The sequence below is a fragment of the Leptodactylus fuscus genome, chromosome 10 (assembly GCF_031893055.1).
Source record: "Leptodactylus fuscus isolate aLepFus1 chromosome 10, aLepFus1.hap2, whole genome shotgun sequence".
In the NCBI taxonomy this organism is placed as follows: Eukaryota; Metazoa; Chordata; class Amphibia; order Anura; family Leptodactylidae; genus Leptodactylus; species Leptodactylus fuscus.
This window is the reverse complement of record NC_134274.1, coordinates 1705656-1717758: the sequence shown is the minus strand read 5'-3', so window position 1 is coordinate 1717758 and position 12103 is coordinate 1705656.

The window sequence follows — 12103 nt, the reverse complement described above, 5'->3', positions numbered from 1 at the left end:
TTATATACTTGTATATAGGAGTAGTATTATAGTAGTTATATTCTTGTACATAGGAGTAGTATTATAGTAGTTATATTCTTGTACATAGGAGCAGTATTATAGTAGTTATATTCTTGTACATAGGAGGTAGTATTATAGTAGTTATATTCTTGTACATAGGAGTAGTATTATAGTAGTTATATTCTTGTACATAGGAGTAGTATTATAGTAGTTATATTCTTGTACATAGGAGGTAGTATTATAGTAGTTATATTCTTGTACATAGGAGTAGTATTATAGTAGTTATATTCTTGTATATAGGAGCAGTATTATAGTAGTTATATTCTTGTACATAGGAGTAGTATTATAGTAGTTATATTCTTGTACATAGGAGTAGTATTATAGTAGTTATATTCTTGTACATAGGAGGTAGTATTATAGTAGTTATATTCTTGTACATAGGAGTAGTATTATAGTAGTTATATTCTTGTACATAGGAGTAGTATTATAGTAGTTATATTCTTGAACATAGGAGTAGTATTATAGTAGTTATATTCTTGTACATAGGAGTAGTATTATAGTAGTTATATTCTTGTACATAGGAGGTAGTATTATAGTAGTTATATTCTTGTACATAGGAGCAGTATTATAGTAGTTATATTCTTGTATATAGGAGCAGTATTATAGTAGTTATATTCTTGTACATAGGAGTAGTATTATAGTAGTTATATTCTTGTACATAGGAGTAGTATTATAGTAGTTATATTCTTGTACATAGGAGTAGTATTATAGTAGTTATATTCTTGTACATAGGAGGTAGTATTATAGTAGTTATATTCTTGAACATAGGAGTAGTATTATAGTAGTTATATTCTTGAACATAGGAGTAGTATTATAGTAGTTATATTCTTGTACATAGGAGTAGTATTATAGTAGTTATATTCTTGTACATAGGAGGTAGTATTATAGTAGTTATATTCTTGTACATAGGAGCAGTATTATAGTAGTTATATTCTTGTACTATAGGAGCAGTATTATAGTAGTTATATTCTTGTACATAGGAGTAGTATTATAGTAGTTATATTCTTGTACATAGGAGGTAGTATTATAGTAGTTATATTCTTGTACATAGGAGCAGTATTATAGTAGTTATATTCTTGTACATAGGAGTAGTATTATAGTAGTTATATTCTTGTACATAGGAGTAGTATTATAGTAGTTATATTCTTGTACATAGGAGCAGTATTATAGTAGTTATATTCTTGTACATAGGAGTAGTATTATAGTAGTTATATTCTTGTACATAGGAGGTAGTATTATAGTAGTTATATTCTTGTACATAGGAGCAGTATTATAGTAGTTATATTCTTGTACATAGGAGCAGTATTATAGTAGTTATATTCTTGTACATAGGAGTAGTATTATAGTAGTTATATTCTTGTACATAGGAGGTAGTATTATAGTAGTTATATTCTTGAACATAGGAGTAGTATTATAGTAGTTATATTCTTGTACATAGGAGTAGTATTATAGTAGTTATATTCTTGTACATAGGAGGTAGTATTATAGTAGTTATATTCTTGTACATAGGAGTAGTATTATAGTAGTTATATTCTTGTACATAGGAGTAGTATTATAGTAGTTATATTCTTGTACATAGGAGTAGTATTATAGTAGTTATATTCTTGTACATAGGAGTAGTATTATAGTAGTTATATTCTTGTACATAGGAGTAGTATTATAGTAGTTATATTCTTGTACATAGGAGGTAGTATTATAGTAGTTATATTCTTGTACATAGGAGCAGTATTATAGTAGTTATATTCTTGTATATAGGAGCAGTATTATAGTAGTTATATTCTTGTACATAGGAGTAGTATTATAGTAGTTATATTCTTGTACATAGGAGTAGTATTATAGTAGTTATATTCTTGAACATAGGAGTAGTATTATAGTAGTTATATTCTTGTACATAGGAGGTAGTATTATAGTAGTTATATTCTTGTACATAGGAGTAGTATTATAGTAGTTATATTCTTGTACATAGGAGTAGTATTATAGTAGTTATATTCTTGTACATAGGAGTAGTATTATAGTAGTTATATTCTTGTACATAGGAGTAGTATTATAGTAGTTATATTCTTGTACATAGGAGCAGTATTATAGTAGTTATATTCTTGTACATAGGAGCAGTATTATAGTAGTTATATTCTTGTACATAGGAGTAGTATTATAGTAGTTATATTCTTGTACATAGGAGTAGTATTATAGTAGTTATATTCTTGTACATAGGAGGTAGTATTATAGTAGTTATATTCTTGTACATAGGAGTAGTATTATAGTAGTTATATTCTTGTACATAGGAGTAGTATTATAGTAGTTATATTCTTGAACATAGGAGTAGTATTATAGTAGTTATATTCTTGTACATAGGAGTAGTATTATAGTAGTTATATTCTTGTACATAGGAGGTAGTATTATAGTAGTTATATTCTTGTACATAGGAGCAGTATTATAGTAGTTATATTCTTGTATATAGGAGCAGTATTATAGTAGTTATATTCTTGTACATAGGAGGTAGTATTATAGTAGTTATATTCTTGTACATAGGAGTAGTATTATAGTAGTTATATTCTTGTACATAGGAGCAGTATTATAGTAGTTATATTCTTGTACATAGGAGCAGTATTATAGTAGTTATATTCTTGTACATAGGAGCAGTATTATAGTAGTTATATTCTTGTACATAGGAGTAGTATTATAGTAGTTATATTCTTGTACATAGGAGCAGTATTATAGTAGTTATATTCTTGTACATAGGAGTAGTATTATAGTAGTTATATTCTTGTACATAGGAGGTAGTATTATAGTAGTTATATTCTTGTACATAGGAGCAGTATTATAGTAGTTATATTCTTGTACATAGGAGTAGTATTATAGTAGTTATATTCTTGTACATAGGAGCAGTATTATAGTAGTTATATTCTTGTACATAGGAGTAGTATTATAGTAGTTATATTCTTGTAAATAGGAGGTAGTATTATAGTAGTTATATTCTTGTACATAGGAGCAGTATTATAGTAGTTATATTCTTGTACATAGGAGCAGTATTATAGTAGTTATATTCTTGTACATAGGAGTAGTATTATAGTAGTTATATTCTTGTACATAGGAGGTAGTATTATAGTAGTTATATTCTTGAACATAGGAGTAGTATTATAGTAGTTATATTCTTGTACATAGGAGGTAGTATTATAGTAGTTATATTCTTGTACATAGGAGGTAGTATTATAGTAGTTATATTCTTGTACATAGGAGTAGTATTATAGTAGTTATATTCTTGTACATAGGAGTAGTATTATAGTAGTTATATTCTTGTACATAGGAGTAGTATTATAGTAGTTATATTCTTGTACATAGGAGTAGTATTATAGTAGTTATATTCTTGTACATAGGAGTAGTATTATAGTAGTTATATTCTTGTACATAGGAGTAGTATTATAGTAGTTATATTCTTGTACATAGGAGGTAGTATTATAGTAGTTATATTCTTGTACATAGGAGCAGTATTATAGTAGTTATATTCTTGTACATAGGAGCAGTATTATAGTAGTTATATTCTTGTACATAGGAGCAGTATTATAGTAGTTATATTCTTGTACATAGGAGTAGTATTATAGTAGTTATATTCTTGTACATAGGAGTAGTATTATAGTAGTTATATTCTTGTACATAGGAGGTAGTATTATAGTAGTTATATTCTTGTACATAGGAGTAGTATTATAGTAGTTATATTCTTGTACATAGGAGTAGTATTATAGTAGTTATATTCTTGTACATAGGAGTAGTATTATAGTAGTTATATTCTTGTACATAGGAGGTAGTATTATAGTAGTTATATTCTTGTACATAGGAGCAGTATTATAGTAGTTATATTCTTGTACATAGGAGCAGTATTATAGTAGTTATATTCTTGTACATAGGAGTAGTATTATAGTAGTTATATTCTTGTACATAGGAGTAGTATTATAGTAGTTATATTCTTGTACATAGGAGGTAGTATTATAGTAGTTATATTCTTGTACATAGGAGTAGTATTATAGTAGTTATATTCTTGTACATAGGAGTAGTATTATAGTAGTTATATTCTTGAACATAGGAGTAGTATTATAGTAGTTATATTCTTGTACATAGGAGTAGTATTATAGTAGTTATATTCTTGTACATAGGAGGTAGTATTATAGTAGTTATATTCTTGTACATAGGAGCAGTATTATAGTAGTTATATTCTTGTATATAGGAGCAGTATTATAGTAGTTATATTCTTGTACATAGGAGTAGTATTATAGTAGTTATATTCTTGTACATAGGAGCAGTATTATAGTAGTTATATTCTTGTACATAGGAGGTAGTATTATAGTAGTTATATTCTTGTACATAGGAGCAGTATTATAGTAGTTATATTCTTGTACATAGGAGTAGTATTATAGTAGTTATATTCTTGTACATAGGAGGTAGTATTATAGTAGTTATATTCTTGTACATAGGAGTAGTATTATAGTAGTTATATTCTTGTACATAGGAGGTAGTATTATAGTAGTTATATTCTTGTACATAGGAGCAGTATTATAGTAGTTATATTCTTGTACATAGGAGTAGTATTATAGTAGTTATATTCTTGTACATAGGAGTAGTATTATAGTAGTTATATTCTTGTACATAGGAGCAGTATTATAGTAGTTATATTCTTGTACATAGGAGGTAGTATTATAGTAGTTATATTCTTGTACATAGGAGTAGTATTATAGTAGTTATATTCTTGTACATAGGAGTAGTATTATAGTAGTTATATTCTTGTACATAGAGGTAGTATTATAGTAGTTATATTCTTGTACATAGGAGCAGTATTATAGTAGTTATATACTTGTACATAGGAGTAGTATTATAGTAGTTATATTCTTGTATATAGGAGTAGTATTATAGTAGTTATATTCTTGTACATAGGAGCAGTATTATAGTAGTTATATTCTTGTACATAGGAGGTAGTATTATAGTAGTTATATTCTTGTACATAGGAGCAGTATTATAGTAGTTATATTCTTGTATATAGGAGCAGTATTATAGTAGTTATATTCTTGTACATAGGAGCAGTATTATAGTAGTTATATTCTTGTACATAGGAGTAGTATTATAGTAGTTATATTCTTGATCATAGGAGTAGTATTATAGTAGTTATATTCTTGTACATAGGAGGTAGTATTATAGTAGTTATATTCTTGAACATAGGAGTAGTATTATAGTAGTTATATTCTTGAACATAGGAGTAGTATTATAGTAGTTATATTCTTGTACATAGGAGGTAGTATTATAGTAGTTATATTCTTGTACATAGGAGTAGTATTATAGTAGTTATATTCTTGTACATAGGAGTAGTATTATAGTAGTTATATTCTTGAACATAGGAGTAGTATTATAGTAGTTATATTCTTGTACATAGGAGTAGTATTATAGTAGTTATATTCTTGTATATAGGAGCAGTATTATAGTAGTTATATTCTTGTACATAGGAGGTAGTATTATAGTAGTTATATTCTTGTACATAGGAGCAGTATTATAGTAGTTATATTCTTGTATATAGGAGCAGTATTATAGTAGTTATATTCTTGTACATAGGAGTAGTATTATAGTAGTTATATTCTTGTACATAGGAGTAGTATTATAGTAGTTATATTCTTGTACATAGGAGTAGTATTATAGTAGTTATATTCTTATACATAGGAGTAGTATTATAGTAGTTATATTCTTGTACATAGGAGCAGTATTATAGTAGTTATATTCTTGTACATAGGAGTAGTATTATAGTAGTTATAGTCTTGTACATAGGGGGCAGTATTATAGTAGTTATATTCTTGTACATAGGGGCGGTATTATAGTAGTTATATTCTTGAACATAGGAGTAGTATTATAGTAGTTATATTCTTGTACATAGGAGTAGTATTATAGTAGTTATATTCTTGTACATAGGAGTAGTATTATAGTAGTTATATTCTTGTACATAGGAGTAGTATTATAGTAGTTATAGTCTTGTACATAGGAGTAGTATTATAGTAGTTATATTCTTGTACATAGGAGTAGTATTATAGTAGTTATATTCTTGTACATAGGAGTAGTATTATAGTAGATATATTCTTGTACATAGGAGTTAGTATTATAGTAGTTATATTCTTGTATATAGGAGGCAGTATTATAGTAGTTATATTCTTGTACATAGTAGTATTATAGTAGTTATATTCTTGTATATAGGAGTAGTATTATAGTAGTTATATTCTTGTATATAGGAGTTAGTATTATAGTAGTTATAGTCTTGTACATAGGAGCAGTATTATAGTAGTTATATTCTTGTTTATAGGAGCAGTATTATAGTAGTTATATTCTTGTACATAGGAGTAGTATTATAGTAGTTATATTCTTGTACATAGGAGGTGGTATTATAGTAGTTATATTCTTGTACATAGGAGTAGTATTATAGTAGTTATATTCTTGTACATAGGAGTAGTATTATAGTAGTTATATTCTTGTACATAGGAGGCAGTATTATAGTAGTTATATTCTTGTACATAGTAGTATTATAGTAGTTATATTCTTGTATATAGGAGTAGTATTATAGTAGTTATATTCTTGTACATAGGAGTAGTATTATAGTAGTTATATTCTTGTACATAGGAGTAGTATTATAGTAGTTATATTCTTGTACATAGGAGTAGTATTATAGTAGTTATATTCTTGTACATAGGAGTTAGTATTATAGTAGTTATATTCTTGTATATAGGAGTTAGTATTATAGTAGTTATATTCTTGTACATAGGTGTAGTATTATAGTAGTAATATTCTTGTACATAGGAGTAGTATTATAGTAGTTATATTCTTGTATATAGGAGTAGTATTATAGTAGTTATATTCTTGTACATAGGTGTAGTATTATAGTAGTTATATTCTTGTACATAGGAGCAGTATTATAGTAGTTATATTCTTGTACATAGGAGTTAGTATTATAGTAGTTATATTCTTGTATATAGGAGTTAGTATTATAGTAGTTATATTCTTGTACATAGGAGCAGTATTATAGTAGTTATATTCTTGTACATAGGAGCAGTATTATAGTAGTTATATTCTAGTACATAGGAGCAGTATTATAGTAGTTATATTCTTGTACATAGGAGGTAGTATTATAGTAGTTATATTCTTGTACATAGGGGGTAGTATTATAGTATTTATATTCTTGTACATAGGAGCAGTATTATAATAGTTATATTCTTGTACATAGGAGCAGTATTATAGTAGTTATATTCTTGTACATAGGAGTAGTATTATAGTAGTTATATTCTTGTACATAGGAGTAGTATTATAGTAGTTATATTCTTGTACATAGGAGTAGTATTATAGTAGTTATATTCTTGTACATAGGAGCAGTATTATAGTAGTTATATTCTTGTACATAGGTGTAGTATTATAGTAGTAATATTCTTGTACATAGGAGTAGTATTATAGTAGTTATATTCTTGTACATAGGAGTAGTATTATAGTAGTTATATTCTTGTACATAGGAGCAGTATTATAGTAGTTATATTCTTGTACATAGGAGTAGTATTATAGTAGTTATATTCTTGTACATAGGAGTAGTATTATAGTAGTTATATTCTTGTACATAGGAGTAGGATTATAGTAGTTATATTCTTGTACATAGGAGGTAGTATTATAGTAGTTATATTCTTGTATATAGGAGTTAGTATTATAGTAGTTATAGTCTTGTACATAGGAGCAGTATTATAGTAGTTATATTCTTGTACATAGGAGTAGTATTATAGTAGTTATATTCTTGTACATAGGAGGAAGTATTATAGTAGTTATATTCTTGTATATAGGAGTTAGTATTATAGTAGTTATAGTCTTGTACATAGGAGCAGTATTATAGTAGTTATAATCTTGTACATAGGAGCAGTATTATAGTAGTTATATTCTTGTACATAGGTGTAGTATTATAGTAGTAATATTCTTGTACATAGGAGTAGTATTATAGTAGTTATATTCTTGTACATAGGAGCAGTATTATAGTAGTTATATTCTTGTACATAGGAGCAGTATTATAGTAGTTATATTCTTGTACATAGGAGTAGTATTATAGTAGTTATATTCTTGTACATAGGAGTAGTATTATAGTAGTTATATTCTTGTATATGGGAGTTAGTATTATAGTAGTTATAGTCTTGTACATAGGAGCAGTATTATAGTAGTTATATTCTTGTACATAGGAGTAGTATTATAGTAGTTATATTCTTGTACATAGGAGGAAGTATTATAGTAGTTATATTCTTGTACATAGGAGTAGTATTATAGTAGTTATATTCTTGTATATAGGAGTTAGTATTATAGTAGTTATAGTCTTGTACATAGGAGCAGTATTATAGTAGTTATATTCTTTTACATAGGAGTAGTATTATAGTAGTTATATTCTTGTACATAGGAGTAGTATTATAGTAGTTATATTCTTGTACATAGGAGTAGTATTATAGTAGTTATATTCTTGTACATAGGAGGTAGTATTATAGTAGTTATAATCTTGTACATAGGAGCAGTATTATAGTAGTTATATTCTTGTACATAGGTGTAGTATTATAGTAGTTATATTCTTGTACATAGGAGTAGTATTATAGTAGTTATATTCTTGTATATAGGAGCAGTATTATAGTAGTTATATTCTTGTACATAGGAGCAGTATTATAGTAGTTATATTCTTGTACATAGTAGTATTATAGTAGTTATATTCTTGTATATAGGAGTAGTATTATAGTAGTTATATTCTTGTACATAGGAGTAGTATTATAGTAGTTATATTCTTGTACATAGGAGTAGTATTATAGTAGTTATATTCTTGTACATAGGAGGTAGTAGTATAGTAGTTATATTCTTGTACATAGGTGTAGTATTATAGCAGTAATATTCTTGTACATAGGAGTAGTATTATATTAGTTATATTCTTGTACATAGGAGCAGTATTATAGTAGTTATATTCTTGTACATAGTAGTATTATAGTAGTTATATTCTTGTAGATAGGAGTAGTATTATAGTAGTTATATTCTTGTACATAGGAGCAGTATTATAGTAGTTATATTCTTGTATATAGTAGTATTATAGTAGTTATATTCTTGTATATAGGAGTAGTATTATAGTAGTTATATTCTTGTACATAGGAGCAGTATTATAGTAGTTATATTCTTGTACATAGTAGTATTATAGTAGTTATATTCTTGTATATAGGAGTAGTATTATATTAGTTATATTCTTGTACATAGGAGCAGTATTATAGTAGTTATATTCTTGTACATAGTAGTATTATAGTAGTTATATTCTTGTATGTAGGAGTAGTATTATAGTAGTTATACTCTTGTACATAGGAGCAGTATTATAGTAGTTATATTCTTGTATATAGGAGTAGTATTATAGTAGTTATATTCTTGTATATAGGAGTAGTATTATAGTAGTTATATTCTTGTACATAGGAGCAGTATTATAGTAGTTATATTCTTGTATATAGTAGTATTATAGTAGTTATATTCTTGTATATAGGAGTAGTATTATAGTAGTTATATTCATGTATATAGGAGTAGTATTATAGTAGTTATATTCTTGTACATAGGAGGAAGTATTATAGTAGTTATATTCTTGTACATAGGAGTAGTATTATAGTAGTTATATTCTTGTATATAGGAGTTAGTATTATAGTAGTTATAGTCTTGTACATAGGAGCAGTATTATAGTAGTTATATTCTTGTACATAGGAGTAGTATTATAGTAGTTATATTCTTGTACATAGGAGTTAGTATTATAGTAGTTATATTCTTGTATATAGGAGTTAGTATTATAGTAGTTATAGTCTTGTACATAGGAGCATTATTATAGTAGTTATATTCTTGTACATAGGAGTAGTATTATAGTAGTTATATTCTTGTACATAGGTGTAGTATTATAGTAGTAATATTCTTGTACATAGGAGTAGTATTATATTAGTTATATTCTTGTACATAGGAGCAGTATTATAGTAGTTATATTCTTGTACATAGTAGTATTATAGTAGTTATATTCTTGTATATAGGAGTAGTATTATAGTAGTTATAGTCTTGTACATAGGAGCAGTATTATAGTAGTTATATTCTTGTACATAGGAGTAGTATTATAGTAGTTATATTCTTGTACATAGGAGGAAGTATTATAGTAGTTATATTCTTGTACATAGGAGTAGTATTATAGTAGTTATATTCTTGTATATAGGAGTTAGTATTATAGTAGTTATAGTCTTGTACATAGGAGCAGTATTATAGTAGTTATATTCTTGTACATAGGAGTAGTATTATAGTAGTTATATTCTTGTACATAGGAGTAGTATTATAGTAGTTATATTCTTGTACATAGGAGTAGTATTATAGTAGTTATATTCTTGTACATAGGAGGTAGTATTATAGTAGTTATAATCTTGTACATAGGAGCAGTATTATAGTAGTTATATTCTTGTACATAGGTGTAGTATTATAGTAGTTATATTCTTGTACATAGGAGCAGTATTATAGTAGTTATATTCTTGTACATAGTAGTATTATAGTAGTTATATTCTTGTATATAGGAGTAGTATTATAGTAGTTATATTCTTGTACATAGGAGTAGTATTATAGTAGTTATATTCTTGTACATAGGAGTAGTATTATAGTAGTTATATTCTTGTACATAGGAGGTAGTAGTATAGTAGTTATATTCTTGTACATAGGTGTAGTATTATAGCAGTAATATTCTTGTACATAGGAGTAGTATTATATTAGTTATATTCTTGTACATAGGAGCAGTATTATAGTAGTTATATTCTTGTACATAGTAGTATTATAGTAGTTATATTCTTGTAGATAGGAGTAGTATTATAGTAGTTATATTCTTGTACATAGGAGCAGTATTATAGTAGTTATATTCTTGTACATAGTAGTATTATAGTAGTTATATTCTTGTATATAGGAGTAGTATTATAGTAGTTATATTCTTGTACATAGGAGCAGTATTATAGTAGTTATATTCTTGTACATAGTAGTATTATAGTAGTTATATTCTTGTATATAGGAGTAGTATTATATTAGTTATATTCTTGTACATAGGAGCAGTATTATAGTAGTTATATTCTTGTACATAGTAGTATTATAGTAGTTATATTCTTGTATATAGGAGTAGTATTATAGTAGTTATACTCTTGTACATAGGAGCAGTATTATAGTAGTTATATTCTTGTATATAGGAGTAGTATTATAGTAGTTATATTCTTGTATATAGGAGTAGTATTATAGTAGTTATATTCTTGTACATAGGAGCAGTATTATAGTAGTTATATTCTTGTATATAGTAGTATTATAGTAGTTATATTCTTGTATATAGGAGTAGTATTATAGTAGTTATATTCATGTATATAGGAGTAGTATTATAGTAGTTATATTCTTGTACATAGGAGGAAGTATTATAGTAGTTATAGTCTTGTACATAGGAGCAGTATTATAGTAGTTATATTCTTGTACATAGGAGTAGTATTATAGTAGTTATATTCTTGTACATAGGAGTTAGTATTATAGTAGTTATATTCTTGTATATAGGAGTTAGTATTATAGTAGTTATAGTCTTGTACATAGGAGCATTATTATAGTAGTTATATTCTTGTACATAGGAGTAGTATTATAGTAGTTATATTCTTGTACATAGGTGTAGTATTATAGTAGTAATATTCTTGTACATAGGAGTAGTATTATATTAGTTATATTCTTGTACATAGGAGCAGTATTATAGTAGTTATATTCTTGTACATAGTAGTATTATAGTAGTTATATTCTTGTATATAGGAGTAGTATTATAGTAGTTATATTCTTGTACATAGGAGTAGTATTATAGTAGTTATATTCTTGTACATAGGAGCAGTATTATAGTAGTTATATTCTTGTACATAGTAGTATTATAGTAGTTATATTCTTGTATATAGGAGTAGTATTATATTAGTTATATTCTTGTACATAGGAGCAGTATTATAGTAGTTATATTCTTGTA